Here is a 14685-nt window from a genome sequence, read left to right as displayed (position 1 = left end):
AAGGAAGTCTACAGGTAGCATAAGGTAGATCCATGGGATGAAGCTAGCCTGCACTTAGCTTTTCCTTCTGTTTGTGATGGCCAGGCAACAGCTGAAATAAGGGTTGGGTAGGCTGGACTCTATGGAGGGGTCATCCAGGCGTCGGCAGAGCTACAGCTCTTCCAGATAACAGATCGGGCTGGGAGAGAGGGAGGTTAGTGCTAGGTGTTTAGGTTACTCTAGGTATGGGCTACAACCAGGCCAGGCAACAGGAGATACAAAACCCTAGTATCATCAGTAGAACAGCTCTTCATGATTTGGGCTGATAACTTAAGGAAAGTTAAGTAACTACCCCAGACAAGTATTCTTATCTCCAGTCTTTCACTGCTGAGTGGCAGCCACTGGGCTGGGCCACTTCGCTGGCGTCTGGTTTTCTCCTTGCAGTGACACAGAAGCAATCACCCAGCTGAGGACAGGGAGGTGCTGTTGGGAAATCAGAGCAACTGTCTGACTGCTTTTTCCTTCAGCTGACTTGGCAACAAATATTTGAGCTGGATGAGAGTCACGGAAAGCAAGTTATTTTCAAGTGTGTTATCTTTATCGATAATCTCTTTCAGGCACAGTAAGTCCTTTGTAAGCCTGTAGTTGCTATGGCCAGGAAATGCTGATTACAGTTGCAGTAGACGTTTGAAGCAGTAAAAAAACCCCAATGTGGCATTTATCTTTTGAATCAAAAGATTGCTTTCCTTTCTGGCCTCTTTCATGAATTCATCACATATTGGAGTAGTCTTGTTCCCTTTCCAGCTATCTGGCTTTTCCTGGTGCTTATTAGGCACCTTACAATGTTCTACTGATAATCTGGCAGATTTTGTGGTTTTTACTGTGCACAATCTTGATGCATCCAAAATTCCCCCAAATAAATTTCAACCAGGAAAAGCCACCTTACAAAAAAATTTAAAAATAAAGGGAGAAATTGTTCGGAAGTGGGAACATTTTTTTTCCTCCTTTTTCGACTGTAACATCTCTACCTCTCTAACTCTCCTAATTAAACCCTTTTCTACTTTATAAACTTCAGCAGAATTACCAAGTGGCTCTGGTAGGTGAACAGTGTGTTTCCCACAAACTACCCTCCACTTCCAGGTTCTGCTAACCATGACAGTCCTCTAGCTGCCAGGAGACGGATTCAGGTAAGACGCTTCCAGCCCCTGCAAAGATTGATAAAAGAAATTGCTGAGAAATGAAAGCCCAGGCAAAGCTCAAATTAGTTTATTAATTCTATAAAAATCACAAGGCAAAGCCTGACTATATCCTGTTTACATGGTCCCAGCAGTAAAATGCTGTATCATTCCCATTAAAAGACCTGAAGGAAATATGAAGGTGGGAAGGACCATGCAGGGGCTGTGTACAGTTTGTCTGTTTACTGTGGCCAGACAATACTGTAAAATTCAGCACATCCATAGGATTCCTCTATTAAGGGAAAGGAGATATCTGTGGTGCGTTGAGGACTGGATGGTTCAGCCATGAACCTACTGAGCTTGATACAAAACTGAGGGAGCATTAGAAGGTACCCTGCCAACTGCTAAGACATCCTGCTGTTTGATACCCTACAGTGTCCATACTCAAGTATCATGCTGCTGTTGCTTTTAAAAGGGAAAGGAAATCTGATGGTCCTTAAATTCACTGTTTTTCCCCCCAAAGGACGATCACAGCTTGTTTACAGCCTTTTAAACCAAGAGTAGTTTTCACTGGGAAAGGCATGGGGCTGTTTTTCAGACACTGGTGCATCAGAGCCCTAGCCCAGGGCTGCCTCAAAGTAAGCCCACCATGCTTATCAGTTGTATGTTGTTAAAATGAAGAAAAAAGCCTTTGATACAATTAAACACGTGTACATTTCCTGAACTCTGTATAAATAAACTGTATGTTCTTAAAGCATTATTTGTCTGTAAATCTGTGTGGCTTGAAAATTCATGGGGAGAGTTTGATGCTTGTTCCAGTTCTCAGCTACCTTGAAGGAACTCGGTGACTGGGAAAAATAGAAACCAGGTAGGCACCATGATGAGGGAAAATTTAGCCTCTACCCTTCCTGCCTTGCAGCAGGTCTGTAGGTTGAACGCAGGCAGAAGGTTGCTTTGGGAGGCTGGGACTAAGATCCTTCTGCTTGGTTTACTCATTGAATACCAGTGCAGTTCTTGTGTTTTCCAGACAGGAGACAGCAGAACTGGAAAATGTGCAAGGGACAGGAAAGATACTCAGAGATGAGTACTACAGAGTATTTTTAATTCTTTTTACAGCAAAGTATTACATCTCCTGGGAAAGGATGAAGACTGTGAATAGATGGTTGCCACCCGCTGTTTCTCAACTAGGTGGCACCAAACGAAATAATCCAACATGACCTGCAAAAGGAGGTACTTTTTTCCCCACTGTGCATAGTTCTAACACTGACTCATTGTTGTGAGATGTCCGAGGCCAAAATAGAAATGTGGTGTTCAGAAAAGTAATTGGTTAAATTGGTGAGAAAAAGATCCTCTAAAAAGCAAATGAATACAGAAAGCTGAATGCATTCCCACACAGGAGTGAGAGATTGGGGCTGCCTCTCAGGCAGGAGGCGAATAAGACAGCAGCAACAGAGTATGTGGAGAAACAAAGCAGGCAGAGGAGGCAGATCAGACATTTCTACTTGCTTTCCTAGAAAGACAAGATGGTTGAAGTCTTGCTTCTGCTGAAGCTGAAGCTGCCCTGTGGATAAGAGGAGACCATGCTTGCATAAGTAAGTCAGAGACGGCTGTTGCCTGGACCCCTTCTCAGAGCCATATGGCTGAGGTTTGCTCCTGGATTGAGAATTTCAATGGTGACCCATAACAAACCAGGCAGCACTGCCCAAAGGGAGAGACAGGATTTCTACCCTGGACATGTTAAGCTTGAAAACATCCGCTCTGCCTTGTTTTCACTGTGTCTCAGCAGAGAGCTGCAGCTGGAGGTGTCTCCGGACATCTCCTGCCTGGGCACGCAAAGTCTCACGCACTGGGTCACTGCTCCCATGTGCTGGGTCACCACATGGAGCCACATCTTGGGGCAGGCCCTGTGTGGCCATCAGATGCTGGGTTGCAGGAGGCCACCAGGGAATACAGGTTGGCCATGGAGGGTACAGACAGCCCCACACACCACAGAGTTGGGCAGGTCTGATTTAGCTAATGGACACGAGAGCTTGAGGGATGCTGTCTGCAAACGTTTAGTGAGTGACTTGGGAAAACAGCAAGCTAATATTCCTCATCTTTTAATTGCTCAAGCTGCCATAACTTTCCAGACTTTCACCGCCCTGTCAGCTGTCTGCTTGAACCAGCAAGGGTAAACCTTGGTATTTCTAACTAAAACACAAATAGCTTGAGAAATTTTTGAGTTTTCCTCCTTCCTAATGCAGAAAAACTTTTTTCCTGATAAAAAAAGGGTACCAGGGTGCTGCAGGTCCACCCGTGGGACAGCTCCAAGGCAGGACCAAGACCTCAAAGCTTGGGGTATGAACAGGAGGTGGCAATACACAGTGATCTGAGTAACCCGAGATGTGTCCCAGTCATACTGGCTCTGCTAGGTCTCTGCCACAGGCCAAACCTGGTCTTCTGGAGGTTTTTAGCATCACCAGGTTTAGAAACAGCAAATCTGTATGTCCAGGAAAGAGTGGACTCATGCAGGGGGTGGCTGCAGCCTCTATGGAGACACCCATGTCTCCCCACCATGTGAAGAAGGGACTTGGCTGATGAACCTGGGTGGTTAGGCTTCTAATTATGCTTTGTTGGGCTGATGAAGAGAAGCTTTAGATTACAGGGAGAAGTAGGACAGGAGAACTGGCCAAGGGAGGTGGTAACAAGATAGCTGGGGGAGGACATGAGCTTAGGTATGAATCTTTACCTTGCTGCTTCTTCAGCCCCGTCCTTGGCAGATTTCACTCCCTCTCGAAGCAGCAATGGCTAGGGACAAATGTTTTCAGTTTTCTTCCCTCCAGGTTGAAGAAAAAGGAAATCCTTGTGACACTTAGCTTCTCCCCAAGGCCAGAGGTGAGAACAAGCACAGGTTGTGACGATGGTTGTAGCTGCTCACTCCGAAGACTGAAGGTTACTGGCTCCTTCATGCACTGCAGGAGCGTCAGGCTGAGTGACAATCCTGGTGAGGTTTTTCATCCTGGTGCACTGGGAGGAGCAAGAAAACATAGTGGCTCCCTCTCAAAACCCCCTTACAACAGACGATTTGGTCACAGCCCAGGAAGGGAAAAGAAGATTCTGCTGCTTAAACAGGCTATTTTGTGACAAAATCTGTGCATTGACGGTGGCTGGAGTGCAGACGCAGTCACAAATGGATCCATCAGCTTTTTGGGGTCCCAAAATAACATAGCCCTGAAGGAGCTGGCGGCAGCTCCTGGTGAAGCAGTGAGCCCAGGAAGCCATGACTCTCCTTGTGGGCCAGGCCATTGTGTTTTCACCCATGGCAGGATGGCAGTGTCCTTGATGTCCACTTTATCCTCCAGTCTGGTGGCATGGAGACATCTCAACTTTCTGCCCCTGAGAAACAGCAAAGCGAGTTAATGCAGCCACAGATTTCCCTTAGTTGTTTGCCAGTGCTGGAAGGGCAGATGAACAAATGAGCTGTGGAGAGTTGGGAACACCATAAAATCCTGGAGCAAGCAGCACCCTTTGGCATTGCTTGGCCGCACACCCAAGGGAAAGAGAGTGATGCTCCTTATCCTGCAATGCCCCATAAATCCAATGCCACCTCTGCACAGGGGCAGATGCAGATGGTGGGACGCTGGGGGGCAATTTCTCCATGGGATGAGGGGGTAAGCCCTGGCAAAAAAAGCTCCTGTGGCAATAGGCAGCTCCCCGCCAGCAGCTGTGCTGGGAGTGGGATCTGGAGCCAAGACAGTTCCATTCATCGACACTCAATAAACAGAAGTGCCTTGCTGTTTTATCCAGGAGATAAGCATGCAGAGCATGAGATTGCTTTCCCTTGCACTCTCTGTGCTGAGTGTGGGAGCCTTCATCAGTTGCCAGAGTCAGGGCGCTGCCGCTCTGGGACATGTTGTGGACAGGCGCACAGGAACAGGGGCTGCTGGGTGTCAAGCAGCCCTGAGGCCAGAGCCCCATGGGTGCTAGGCATGGCGAGATGCTGATGCTCACTGGAGGTTGCCAGCCCTGTGGGCCATGTTGCAGGAGCTGGGCCATTTTGCAAGCCAGCTCATGACACATTACCCATTAGCACTCCAGGGTCAACCCTGCAGCTCTAAAAGTCACTTACAAAGGGGAGAAAATTCTACTTTTATGCCTTTTTGGCTTCTTGGTGATCAATAATGGAAGCCTGAAAGCTTTTTGCTTGTTTTTTTTCAGAGACTAACATTGCCGAGCCTTGATTTCCCTGCTTTTGCTGGAGAAAAGTGGCTGGAGAGTTTTCTGGTGGAAATTGAGGAACACTTGCATGGCTTGAGCATCGGGGACTTTTGTTATTTATTAGGCATTTGAATCAAATAGCTACTAAGAAGATGTCTTCAACCTCCTTGGGAGGAGTGATGGCCGGAGGGGACAGACAGACCATATGTGCTGATTTATCTGTGTGGTCTTGCAGCCTTTCGAGCTCTTGCGGACAACAAGGCCAGGCTTGGGGTACACCTGTCCCCTTCACGCACCCCCTTCACCCTCCACCTGCATCCACATCCCCTCTCACTTCTGTAATGTCAAGTATCCGCACAGAAAATGAAACCAGACCTGCTGGGTCAGTGGTTTCTGGGTGACTCCTGGAATCCAAGCCAATGGCCAGCTGTGAATCTGCTCATTTTATTCATACCGTTTGGCTGGCCTCTCAGCAGTCAGATGCTGGATGTCTCCCCTATCACCTCTGTGCTGTTAATTTTGGCAATCCATCCTGTGGTCCCAATGGAGAATGAGATCAGGCTTGGTTGAGACTGATTTTTCCAGAAAAGGATGTTGACCGGTGCTAATTATACGTTACTGCCTCTTCAATCTTTATCAGTTAAATTGTCTACCAGCACTCTGATAATCACACCCAGGATGGCCACCAGGCCAAGGGAGCAGTGCCCAAACTCGCCCAATTTGGCTTTTTAAAGCATTGGTTTAATACCCACACATGTCAGGCGCTTGGGGATTTCACCAGCACTCCGTGATTTATTAAAACAGAAAGCAATGTGAATGGGGAAGGAAGCTGAAAAACCTGACCTCGTGAAAGCCTCTTTCTTTGCCAGCAGACTGAACTTGACCCGTGTCCTTGGCAGGGCTAAACTAGCCCACAGCCTCTCTGGCAGCCAGGCTGAAAGCAGCACAGGATTTTGAGATTCATGCAGGAGGAACTAAGCACAGCCTGGTATAATGCTCCCATGTGTGCCATGATGACAATGATCCTGCCTTCTATGGGAGGTCCTGAGCTCTGCTCTTCACCTTGGATCAGACATACACATTGCTGCTTTTAAGGCTCCACTTTGTACCAAACGGTTTTAAATCTCTCTTGTGTTTGCCAGAAGAAAAAATTTATGTCTGAGAGCAGAGGAAACCTTGACAACCTGGCACTTGCTGAATGTAAACTTTCTTTCTCTGCTTTTTTTTTTATCCCTTCTCTTAAAGGCTGCCGGAAGAAATGGGTTCTTTGTGCCATGCAGGTTACAAAGAGTAGTTGGTTTTATGCAGCAGAACCAAAAATAAAAATAGGTGATTGCAGATCTCTTAAAACTCAGTGCAAAGCTGGACAGGGTTAACTTCTTCTTTGCCAGCACAACTATGGGATGGCACGTTATGATAAAAGGTACAATCTATCCCCCTCAATTCAGTTCAGCTTTTGTCTGAGTTGGCACAGCACAGTGAAACCCACCAAAGCAAAACAAGGCAGAGTGGGGACCCACCACCACTGAGGAAGGGGGTGGGAAGGAGTTTCACAGATGGGGAGTGGGAAGGCGTGACTGCAGCTCCCCCATACTCTGTTTCCCTGTTCCCCAAACTGGGGGAGCCCTGTGTCAGTGCCTGCCAGCACTTTCCCAAGGACATGGTGGAGACAAGGCTGTGGAGTAGGGCAGACTGTGCCAGTGGCTCCCTGCCCACAGCGCTTGCATTTTGCTCCTGTGATGGATGCCCATCCAATACACACCAAAAAAATGGCCACGGTGCACAGGTCTCCTTCATTGGTCAGGCACCACCTTTCTGGAGTGAGCTTTGTCACCCCCTGTGCTGTTATCTTCTCATGCTTTGCCCAGCACTGGTCGAAAAGTGCATAAGCTGCTCCCTTTTTCAACTACATCAAACTCATCAGCACTGGCTTCTGATGCTTCATCGACCTCTGGTTTACATCTTCTCACCTTGCGTTACAGGTTCCTGACTGTGATAACAAGCTCCTCTCGTTTTCAGGTGCATGCACAGCTCTGATGTTTCTGGGCTGTTCATCATGACTCCATATAATTGTTGCTTCTCCCGTGTACACAATGTCCTCATTAGCCTGACACGCTCCACCATCCTTGTAGCTGCTCTTCTCTGATCATCTCCAACTCGTTGCACAGGCTGTGTATTCGTGCTCTGCTGGCTCCCGTGAGCCTTTGGCATAGCACTGGTAACCCCAGGCTTGCTGTGTCTGCTACAGTGTAGCACCTGGTGCACATGAGCGTTGAGGATGCTCTTGTAGATGTATTCCCCTGCAGATGTTCCCCTCTTGCCTTGGTGCTGTCACACCCATGGGTGTCATCCCATGAGGCACAGAGATCCAGCTGGCTACTGCTGTCCTCCTCAACTTCTTGCTTAGTTTCCAAAGCCCACTGAAATGGTCTCTGTGGATGTTTTTGTGCGAGGACTCAGGACCCATTACATCCCGAAAGTGATGCGCGCCTGTGGGCTGGATGCACTGTGGCCTGGAGGCTTTCCAGCAGGGCAGCAGGCAGCACAGCGCAGTGACCCAACCGACCACAACCGGCTTGGTCTTTATTTTGAAGGATCTTTATTTTGAATGGGATGACAGATTTATTATTTTTACCCCATTTTCGCTTGTCCCATCGTTCCACCCGTGTGCCGCCTTGCCAGGTGGCTGCAAAATGGCTGACGGGTGGGGTGAGGGAGAGCACACCTCGCCGTGCGGCAGGGCGAGGGGTGTTTGCTGTCGGAGGGGAGGGCAGGGACATCCCCCCTTCCCCCGTGGCTCTCGTGGCTTGTGGACGCTACGCCCCAGGGAGGGCCCAGGCCGGGGGAGGCCGCGACGAGGTCCGGCCGCCCCGGCCCGCGTTGCCATGGCGACGCGGCGGCCGCCCTGGCGGGGAGGGCCCGGCGGCGGCGGTTTTTCCTGCGCCGAGCGCGGCCAGAGGGGGCAGAGCCGAGCCGAGCCGGGCCGCGCCGCGCCGAGGAGCTCTGGACCCCGCGCCTCACCGGCCTCTGGCCCCGGCGGGAACCCGCCGCCGCCCCGGACCGGTAAGTGCGGACGCGGCCCCTCCCCGGCCCTCGGGAAGCGCCGCCGGAGGTCGCGGCACCCCTCCTGCCGCTAGGCTGCGGCTCGCCTCCCCCGGCCTGGGCCCTACTGTACCGGCCCCTTCGTCTCTCGCCCCGGCACCTCATCCCAGGGGTGTGCCGGGCCCCCTTCCTGCGCCCTTGGTCCCTGGGGGGCCAGCCCCTCACCCCGGGAGGTGCGGGCTCCCCTGGCCCCCTATGTACCCCCTTCGCCCCTGGGGGGGCGGGCTCTCCTGGTCCCCCACTTCCCCCCCCTCACCGCAGGGGTTGTAAGCCTTCCCGGTCCCCCTTGCCTACTCCCTTCACCCTGGGAAGTGCCGATCCCCCCAACCGCTCCCCTCATCCCAGGGGGTGGGGGTCCCTCTGCCCGAATTTGGGGCCAGAGGCGCAGGTGCCTGTGTGCCAAAGCCGAGCCTGGGGAAGATCACCCCATGCTCCCCGCGGTGCTAGTGTAGCCCTTGCCGGGCGTTGGGGGCTGTAGCGGCGTCGCCCTTCCTCTCCCTGCCCCCGCCGGGGAAATTGCGGGTGACACGTGTGCGGTTTCAGCCATGCCCTTTAGTGCCCCGGAGCAGCCGCTTTTTATATTGAAAACGATTTGCACCTTTCTCTGGGGCTTCTGATTTCTGGGGCGATTTGTGGGATTGTAGCGTCTGGCTGCCCTGGTCGCAGGGCAGGGTCCTGTATCTAAGCTCCCTCTGAGCACCTTCTTGGCTCTCCTAAGCTAGATCTGCACCTCTTTGAGGTTGGTCAAGGTTATTGTGCTCTTCTCCCTGTGGATGGGGAACGTGGAAATGTGGATAGGTTGTGGGATTTCCTCAAGGTCACCCTGGGAATTGGACCCCAAGCATCCTCTCCTCTCTCGCTGCACCCTCTGGAGTTGTCAGGTTCCTGCTGGGTGAGGGCGCGGTTGTGGAAATTGGATTTTCTAGTGCCCTAGGCCTCTCTCCTGCAGAGCTTCTCCGCTTTTAGTTTCTACACCTTGCTAGGCTGTCAGAATAACAAATGTCAGAGCAGGATCCCAGCTATATTTATTTGGCCTAATATATTTTAAATATTAGGAGTTTACAGTTAAAGACTGGGGGTTTTTACCATAGCATGTTCATCTCCAAGAGTCTTGCTGCTGTTAGGACCTAACTTCTTGTGGCATGGCTGCTGCTGTTGGGATTGTTTATGCAGTGATTTTGATCACTGCAAGTCACTGCGGCTTTGCCTCTCAAGAACCAGCTTCTTGGCAATGGCAAGCAAAAGGCAATTGAACTGGAGTGGTACTTGGCTGATAACAATGTATCGTGTGGGACTCAGATGGTGGTTGTCTTGTTCTGGGCTTGTGTTTTGCTTTCCAGGATAAATAAAGGTATAGATGAGATCTAATAGGAAGAGTTACTCTAACCTCTTCACCACAAAATAAATACTGGTATTTAATGAGAATTTAGCCCTTTGAAGGTCTTGCCTGTAGGATTTTTAACTGTGCACTACTACTTGTTCTTGTCATTCACACAGGTACAACTTTTCTCCTGGTGCTGTGCCCTTGGGCTCATTTTTTCACTTAGTACCGGCTGTAGTGAGGAGTGTTATGTTTTGAGGGCAATAGTGATCGGTGGCAGAGATGGATGGCCGAGTTGGAACAGGGAGCAAATCTGTGTCGTAAATTGAAGCTGGACACTGCTCCGAAGGAAAGTCTGCAGTCTTCTTTGATGCCCAGCAATCTTGTTAATGTCTTACTAAGATGCCAGGGCCCAAGAAGATCCTCCTGCGGCTGTTTTAAGAAGGGATAGTATGCTGTATCAAGTTACTAGGAGGTAGAAATCACTGACAGCCTGTCAGGGCCATTTGCTGCCCATTTTCTGCCAAGATTTAAATTAGTGGGCAAGACAAGGGGAAATATCTACCTGGCTGGTCAAGGTGACAGCAGTACATATATGTGGAAGCAGCCCCTCTGCTTGCTTGGGCATCGCGTTTTGTGTTGTAGGTCTCTAGCAGGGCAAAGGTGTGATGGAGAGCAGAGACTGAGATGCAGTGGCTGGGGTTTGGTGTGCCGTGAAGCCTGGGAGCCGTGAGGATTTGGAGCAGTGCTCTGATGAGGGTGTTACAATGGGGAAAGTCTTGCTTAGGAGCCTTAAGAATTTCATGTGCCTATACAGTTGTTCTTGCTTAACTGTTGTCATGCTGAGAATTGTGAAATAGTAGGAGGGAGAAATTTTCTGGAGTAGGGCTGCAGCATTTTTAGGTGGGAAAATGTTGTGCTGTGTTTAGCTAGAGTAAAACATATCTAGATCCAGTGTCCCTGTCCAGTGGCCCAGTTTTGCAGATTCCCTTAAGAACAGCTTTTCCATGAGAAGTAAAGCCTGATATAGGGGACACCCTCAATGCAGTGTATGTGATGATCATGCAATGCTGTGAAAATGGTTAATTATGCCTGGCACACTGGGTTTTATCTGAATAATCTGCAGCCAGCAGGCTGTGAGAGGAGTGACTGATGAGTTGCTCCTTCTCCCTCGGCAAGGAGCACCTAGGTGTGGTGTAGGGCTGTGTGGTCTCCATCTCTGGTCCTCCAAAGGGCTGGGCTTTGGGTTTGCTGCTGGGCTGGGGTTACTTGTTTTACAGATGTTGGCAAACCTCTAGATTCTCTTTTACCCCACTGTGGAAATACAATGCTCTTGGAGAGCAATTGCCAAATTCACAGTAGCTGCTGGAAGGTGATATGTCCTTGTGAAATTTGTGAGGTGAAAGGCTTGTGTGGCGAGAAGAAAAGTTCAGTGATGTTGAATGTAACTGCAGAGGGACTTGAGTCCCTTGTGCCATTTCACAACTCATCTGCCTTGTTCCAGCATGATGCTTTCTTTTTTCTCTTGATCCCTTGACTCACTTGGGGGCAGGGAGCTGCAATTGTTTTGCACTGCCAATTTTCTGGAGCCAGCGAGATGCCCTGTGCAGGGTGTATCTCTTAATGGGTTGTTTCTATCTCCCTAAAATCGAATTGTGCTGCCAGAATGACATAAAAGAGCTTTGAATAAGGCCCCAGGGGGGAAGGAAAAGGGGTGGAAAAATGCAAAATATTTTTGTTCGGTTGTTAGGAGATCCTGTGCTGAGGAGACGGTGTGTAACCAAACCAGGTTTGGAATGGCTGGGGCAGATGAGTTTCCTTGTGATCCTGAGTGCTGCAGTTCATGTGTGTTATGGTAGGATGCTAGTGTCCATGAAGGGAGTTTCTGCAGTTTTCCTGTTTCTAGGCTATTTCAGAACAGAGAGGCCTTTCTCCTAAGCCTGCCTTGTTCCTGTCTGTCTTTTTTCAGAGTGGTTTTTTTTCCCTGTTGGTTTTGTTTGTTTGTTTTGTTTTGTTTTTCCCCAGAATGAAGTTTCTACACAGCCGCTGGCACGTCAGCGGTGACCCAGAGGTGTGCACCTTGATCCTTGAGTGGAGTAAGTCGATGTAGCTCTGGCAGAGACAGCAGAGCAAATCTGGCTTGCACCAGCTGAGGTTGGGGTCCATGTGGGAGCCCTGGAGCTACAGGAAGAGCCTGGGCACACAGCCTCTTTAGCCTGTCACTTACAAGTTAACATCCTGTTAGGCTTCCAGTTGGACACACTTATCTCCCTGCTGCCTCTGCTCCTCTGTTTAAATGTACAGCACTGCGTAAGGACAAGTGCCTGTGCTGCTCCTTCAACAGCAGCAGTGCAGGATGGGGAAGGATCTACCTGGTCACAGCATCCTGCCTTCTGATACTGCAGGTACACAAGGACTACCTATTATTCCTTTTACATCTGTGTATGTTTTCACCTAAATACTTAACTGTGTCTACAGGAAATGCAAAAAGCCTGCTTTCATTCACATGTTTGTACATTCGGGCTCCCTTAGAAGTACCCGAACATCTGCACTACCAGAAAGTTAGGAAAGCTGGAATTATCTATTACTTATCGTGACAAACAAGCTATAGATGCTGCCTATGTGAGTCAGCGCATTGTTTTTATTTTTTACTCTTGAATGTATCATACACACTGCATATGTTTCACTGTGCATTTCTCATGACTGGTTGCATGGACTCTAGCCTTGCTGGAGCCAGTTACCTTGTCACGTCCTGCTGTCTCACTGTGGACAGACTGCAAGCACCTCTTTCCTCTGCTGAAGAGGTGCCTGAGGTCTAACAGAACAGTATGTTTCGGCTTCCCTAGCACCGTGATTTGGTGAAGCCTTCCTTCTTCTGCAAGGCTGAGTCCTCTGGCCTGTACCTGATTGGAGTGGGAACTGTCAGTTGGCCATGTGCGGCTAACAGCATGGTGGGTTGCTAGAGCTAACACTATGTTGCTCCAGATAATCGTAACTGCAGATAAATAATTTTTTTCCTGTCCTCTTCTGTTTGCTTTCCAGCGCAAAGATAGCAGGAAGGAGGAGGTGGATTGAGCTGTCCAATGCAAAACAGGCTGTTGCTTTAGCCTTGCAGTATTGATTGCTGGGTAGTTCCAGTTGTGAAGATAAAGTGACGGGGTACGAAAGCTTCAGAAAACAAGGCAAACCCCCAGACAAACCCAATGAAAAGACCTTGTCACTGTGGGGGTTTGGATTTCTGTCTGGCAGTTTCCTCTTACATATCTGCACATATAAAAGTTTGAATACTTGCTGTCTTAGGAGGGCTGCCCACATGGTGATTATTTGCTTGGGGAAGGAAAAGCCACTCGGGCAGCAATGCCTGTTCTGCATCAGGAGAAATGTGATAGGATACCGTTTATTTAATTTGTGGGGTCTCTGTTGATTTAATGCAGCCTGTGGTGAGCTGTTCGCAGGAATGCAGTCTCACGTTTATTTTGTTAAACTTTTTCTTAACCAGTTCTTGCTCTGGTTTTGGTGGTGCTGTTGTGGGTGGGTGATTATGCCTTGTCAAACCTCCCTGTGCCCTCCTCCTTCCTTTGGTGCTGATGCTGGTGTGTGGCTTATCAGGAGAGCTGTCTGCATTATTTTTTTTATTTCCTGGTCTGCAGCATTTATCCAGAGGCCAGGAGGAGGGAGGCTGATTTTGATCCAGCTGAGTGGCTAGATCCAGAATGGCATGAATTTGAACAGCTGGAGATGACTGAAGTCCCATCAAAAACTATGCCTGCCCCACCTGGAGTTTGGCTCCATGGTTGGGGCTCATGCTCTCAATTTAAAAGTAGTCCCAGCTATGAGGAGCTTCATGGACAAAGTGGGGAGAGGAAAGGAGAAGGAAAACTTCCCCTCTTATACAGGATAACGGTGCTGCTGCACTGAGTGACTTAACTGTCTTGGAGGAGGCCTTTGGGAAGAGAAGGTGTGTGCTTTTCTTTTTTAATTTGAGCACAAAGATATGGGACTTCCGGCAAGTCATTTTAGTAGGAGAGGGATGCTGTGTGGGTGACCTCTTAGTTTGGATCAAGCCAGAAGCCAGTCTAATAGCCATGATTCTTCATTTCTGTATTCAACTGCAGCTTCCAGTGAATCTTTTTGGCTTCAACAAGGGGCTGTGCTTTGTGATGTGAAAGCCCTTAGCCAGGGCAAGTACTGGCTTTGCACGGATAAACACATCGAAGGAGGCGGTAGCATGTGGTGTGCTTAGTCTGGACCAGCACATCTGTCACTTCTGTTGCTGCTGAGTACCGTGTCCTTGTCACTGCACTGTCTGCTCCTTACTGCCATTAATGGGTGTGCTGCCTGCGCGCCTTGGCAGAGGAGACAAGGGCAGTTCCCCGTTGCAGGCCGGGTAGGGTGGCATGGAAACACTTCTCCAAGGCCACGTGCAGACTGGGAGCTTGTTTGGTGCCCTGTTCAGTGCTGTGCTCTTTGTGATGTGATAGTTAAGGATTTATAATAAAAGAAAAAAGAAAGAACCATGTTTTAGGGACAGGGGCTAACTGTGAGTTTGGGTACTGCTTTCTCCTTTGATGCAGATTCAGAGCACGACCTTGCATAAGCAGTAAAATGTCTGTCTCTGACCCTGTCCACTCTGATCAAATAGGGACAGCAGCACTTCCAGCTTTTGCCATTTATATGCCATTTATATGCAATAGCAATGGCAGCTTTTGCAGAAGGTGTGATCTGACGTAGTAAATGATGTCTTCTTCTGGGTGCTTAATTTCCCTTTTTCATTTTGTGTTGGCTTTCTCAAGGATGGGGGTAGCTTCCTATTCCTGGGTAAACTGAGCTCTTCCCTGTAAGGCAACAGGAGCACTTGTTGGTTCATCTCATCCTTTGGGACCAGCTGTTGTTTATGAAGGCTATTTTCTA

General features: G+C 49.2%; 1 protein-coding gene across 1 annotated transcript in view; it reads left to right on the top strand.

The window, feature by feature from the left end:
• The first annotated feature begins 8271 nt into the window (after window positions 1-8271).
• Window positions 8272-14685, top strand: part of SLC25A22 (solute carrier family 25 member 22) — a 52069-nt gene continuing 45655 nt past the window's right edge. The window contains exon 1 of the mRNA XM_075754850.1: window positions 8272-8414. The gene's annotated coding sequence lies outside the window, so the exon portion shown is untranslated. The remainder of the gene's footprint in view (window positions 8415-14685) is intronic.

This window comes from Balearica regulorum, chromosome 5 (assembly GCF_011004875.1).
Source record: "Balearica regulorum gibbericeps isolate bBalReg1 chromosome 5, bBalReg1.pri, whole genome shotgun sequence".
Lineage (NCBI taxonomy): Eukaryota > Metazoa > Chordata > Aves > Gruiformes > Gruidae > Balearica > Balearica regulorum.
Note: the sequence above shows the minus strand (reverse complement) of the source record. Positions and strands in the feature narration are given on the sequence as shown.